The sequence below is a fragment of the Camelus bactrianus genome, chromosome X, assembly GCF_048773025.1.
Source record: "Camelus bactrianus isolate YW-2024 breed Bactrian camel chromosome X, ASM4877302v1, whole genome shotgun sequence".
Lineage (NCBI taxonomy): Eukaryota > Metazoa > Chordata > Mammalia > Artiodactyla > Camelidae > Camelus > Camelus bactrianus.
In genome coordinates, this window is record NC_133575.1 from 33,844,654 (window position 1) to 33,849,410 (window position 4,757).

The 4,757-nt window shown below is 37.0% G+C and overlaps 1 non-coding gene across 1 annotated transcript; it reads left to right on the plus strand.

Annotated features, from left to right (window-relative positions):
- The first annotated feature begins 1,328 nt into the window (after positions 1–1,328).
- Positions 1,329–1,435, plus strand: LOC123619453 (U6 spliceosomal RNA). Its single transcript, XR_006728058.1, has one exon. It is a non-coding gene; the product is annotated as a U6 spliceosomal RNA (small nuclear RNA).
- Positions 1,436–4,757: the final 3,322 nt, after the last annotated feature.

Genomic DNA, 4,757 nt, shown 5'->3' on the forward strand with positions numbered 1-4,757 from the left:
CAGAGAACCTAAACTGACACACACACATACTTAATGAGTCATCTTAGAAAATAAGAGTTTCTTTATGAAAAGAGACTGGAGTGACCCAGTTTCATGAAGGAGTAGAATTGTGAAATAGGTCTTAAAAGTTGAGAAGGAAGAAAAATAATGGTATCGTTCAGAAAACCTGTCCCTCAACCCACAGCAGACTGTCCATCATCCCTTTCTATGTCACAGAGTTGCAGTAAGGATATAATGAGAGAGCATGCTGTTTCTGAAACTTGGGTGAGCTAGCCAACAGAGGCTGCCACCATGCATTACTGTACACTCATTCTCAACTCCTTCTTTCTAGCACACTTCCAAGAGAGGTTGCAAAAGTGAAATGTCACTTTCCCAGTCTCTCTTCCACTAGGGGTGCCCATGTGGTATAAATTGATACAAATAAAGAGCTTATAGAAACATTTCTCTTTTTTTTTTCCTGATAAAAGAGATAAATGCAGATGGGGCAGCCATCTTGAGACCAAGATGCAAAAATCCAACACACCAAGATTGACAGAACAGAAAGGTAACTTTTTAAAAGCTGTGTTCTTGAGATGTTGCCCAATCCTGGCCTTCTCAACTCCGGACTGGCCTGTCCATAGTTCTGGTTATGTGAAAAACTATACTGTTATTTGTCATCTGCTGTAATCTGTGAAGGCCATCATATTCTGACAATTAAAAACATTTAAATCGGATGCTCAGTTACCGCATTCCTTAGTTCTCACTTTTTCTGGGTTTCAAGACCCCATGAGAAGGAATTTAAATTAGATTCTCAGTTGTAACTTAACTGACATTCTGGAGGATTTCCAAGGAAACCAAAGTGGAAGAAAACATGGAATCTCTACAAGAAAATACATATGAATGTTTCATAAAGGTATGGACGAAGCTGACTTCATTGTTGGGACCGGGTGTGAGAAGTAGCAGGATATCTAGGTAGAAAGTGAGGCTGTACAGCCCTCTGTGAATTTTAAGCATCAGATGGCTGTGATATAAAGAAGAAAACAGTGCTCTCAGAGGTCAAACAGCTCTGTTGAGGAAGCCCTCTGAAAGGGGTTACAAGAAAAGTAGGGAAGGATTTTCATACTGGCTGGGGAAAAAGAAGAGAACAAGAAGATGGTGATTTTTAAATGATTAGTAGAACTTCTGGTTTCATCTCTGACATATAAAGAGCTTAGAAGTCACCACTCCAGTACTTACAACAAGGAAAAGATTAGGCACAATGAAAATCAATGACTTTTCTTGGAAGGGAAAACTGCTCAAGAAATCTACTTTAAATATTAAGACTCTGATAGTTTATAAGTAAAGACAGCATACTCACCTTGGCAGCACATACACTAGAACTAGAACAATACAGAGAAGATTAGCATGGCCCCTGCACAAGGATGACATGCAAATCTGTGAAGCATTCCATATTTTTTTGAGATTTGTCTATAAAATAGACAAACAACAAGTTTATACTGTAGAGCACAGGGAACTATATTCAATGTCTTGTAGTAACCTATAATGAAAAAGAATATGAAAAGGAATATATGTATGTACATGTATGACTGAAACATGATGCTGTATACCAGAAATTGACACAAGGTTGTAAACTGACTATACTTCAATAAAGAAAAGTAAAGAGAGCAAATATACTAAGCTAACACTAATCAAAGAAAGCTGGAGTAGCTATATAAATTTGAGACAAAGTAGACTTCAGGACAAGGTAATTTATCAAAGATAAAGAGAGGTACTACATAATAACAAAGGAGTCAGTTCTCCAAAAGATCTAACAATCCTAAACATGTATGAACTTAACAGCAGACTGTCAAAATACTTGAGGCCAAAACTGCTTAAAGTGAAAGGAGGAATAGATAAATTCAGTATTATAGTAGGAGGCTTCAGCATCTTTGTCAGTAATTGATAGGCCAAGCAGTAAGAAAATCAATTAGGATATAGTTGAATTGAACAGCAATATCAATCAACTTGATCTAACTGACATTAATAGAATACACCGTCCAACATCAGTACAATATACATTCTTTTCAAATTTGTATGGAATATTCCCCAAAATAGATCAGATTCTGGACCTTTAGATATACCTTAACAAATTTAAAGGAATAGAAATCATACAAAGTATATTCTCAGACCACAACAGAATTTAAAAGAGAAATCAACAACAGAAGACACCTGAAAAATCCCAAAATATCTGAAGATTAAGCAACACATCTGTAATAACAGATGGGTCAAAGAAGAAGTCTCAAGAACATAATATAAAAATATTTTGAATTAAATGAAAATGAAAATACAACATCAAAATTTCTGAGATACAGTGAAAACAGAGGAAATTTTTAGCATTAAATACATATCTTAGGAAAAGAAGAAAGACCTAATCAGTGAGGTAAGTTTAACGCTTAGGAAATAAGAGAAAGAAAAGCAATTTAAGCCTAAAGCAAGTAGTAGGAAAAAAATAAAAATCAGAGTAGAAATCGATGAAATTGAAAACAGGAAAACAATAGAGAAGATTAGTGAAACCAAAAGATCAATAAAATTGATAAACTTATAGACAGGTTAACTAAGAAAAAAAAGAGAGAAGACCCAAATTACCAATATCAAAAATGAAAAAGAGTCATCACTACTAATCACACATACCCAAGACACAGATGACTAAAACTCATAAAAGGAAATATAGTTAACTTGAATAGCCTTACATTTATTAATGAAATTGAGTTAATAATTAATAAACTTCCCCCAAAAGCACCAGACTCTGATTTTACTGGCGAAATCTACCAAATATTTAAAGAGGAAATTATTACAATTTTTCACAATCTCTTCTAGAAAATAGAAACAGAAAGAATATTTTCTCACTCATTCTAGAAAACATTGTGCTTCAACTATTCAATCCAGATATCCCTGGAAACCCCTGATGGTTTTACTGTTTCTATAGTTTGGCCTTTTTCAGAATACACAATACTGTGATAGTGAAAATAAGACATTAAGCATTTGTCAAAACCCATAGAACTTTACGGAACGAAGAGTTAGCCTTAATATATGCAAATTTTAAAAATTTTAAAATTTAAAAATCATTTAGGAGGTTGAGAGATCCCAGGATAAAATGGAGAATGTGACAAAGGAATCTAAATGCATTACAAAAGTTTGAAATAACCTCACTGAAGATAGTGAATGAAAAGGTGCTGACCTAACTCATTTTGAAAATGAGTGGAGATTATAAGACTCAAAGCAAAAGGACCTATATTTAACCACTGTGCTCTAGCTGATAAAACTGTTTTCCACGGGGATATGGGTTAGCGATTCTGAAAACAGTATCCATACATACTGGAATTGAACAATGAATTAAATGGATGGCAGACAGTAGAAGCCAGATCTCACTGTTGGAATGGGAGGTTACAGGGAAGGAAGCTCAAATGATCCATGAGGTAATGGATTAGAGTTGGAGACATCAGTATGAACCAATTTTAGCTTAATGAAGATATAGATGATTACATTTAGAAATATGTATATTACTACTATACTAATACCAGATGTTAGTAACAGGGGAAATGATATGGAGCATATAGGAATTCTCTGTACTATCTTTCATAATAATTCTGTAAGTCTAAAACCTGTCTAAAATACAATTTTTAAATTTATTAAAAAATACTAGTTTGCAATTTGGAGAAATAACTTTACATGTCATAGGGATAGTGGTTAATGGATTAGATGGCAGAGAAAATTAATATTTCCCATCTTTCCTTAAAGGTGGAAGCACTCACCATGCTATGATGTTAGGTATACAGCCCAGAGATGCACCGTGGAATGGTGAAAACCACACTTTCCTATAAGTTAAAAAGCAAGGATGTAGTGCTAACTTAGTTGCTTGCTGGCTCTGGGACCTGGCGAAATCTCTCCTTTTCTTCAAAATGAGGGTTTTGGATCTGACGACCTTTGACATCTGTCCAGCTCAGACATTTCATGTAATCTAGAAGGCAGATCTGGCTTCTCATCTGTTCATAAGGCTGATACCCTCCTCGTGGGCATGGCTATGTATTTGCAGATAGGATGTTGGAGCCCATCCCAGGCAACCAGCTAGAGTCAAGGACTGCTATGGAGTGCAGCAGAGGTGTCAGCCCACCAACAGGGAGTATAAGGTTACAGTAGCCTCCCCACCCCCACTGACCTTTGAGTAGCAATTACTGTTGGTGACCTGTCAAGATCCTCTTCGTCAGGCCACTGTGTCCATTCACCCACCTCTAGAGAATTGTGCTAGGTTAACAGGGACTGCTTTGTGCAAAGAGGCCTAGGAGGTTACACAAACCCCTTTTCTGGGAGTTGCCCCACTGCTACTGACTAACATTGAGGGATTAAAGCCTAGCCCTCTTGACTCGAGCTGGGACAATTCTGTGGTATTCTTCACCTTAACAGAGTTCCCTGTGAAATCACGCTGAGCCTAGACTTCCACTGAACCCACATCTTTGCCTGGCCTCTTCTGCCCTCTCTTGATTGCCTTACTCCATTTTAGGTTTCAGGGGAGAACACTGCCTCACTTGCTCAAGCATCCCTGCCTCCGGCTCTGTTTTTGGGAACTTGACCTCAGAGAGTGTGGGAAAGTTGTTGATGCTTCTAATGTCCTGGAGAAATTATGGGTGCGGCTACTCCTGTGCAAAATTCTCTAAACCAGGGATCAGCAAGCTTACTCTGCCAAGAGCTAGAGAATAAAAAACTGTAGGCTTTGCAGATCACTTATGGTCTCTGCCACCTAT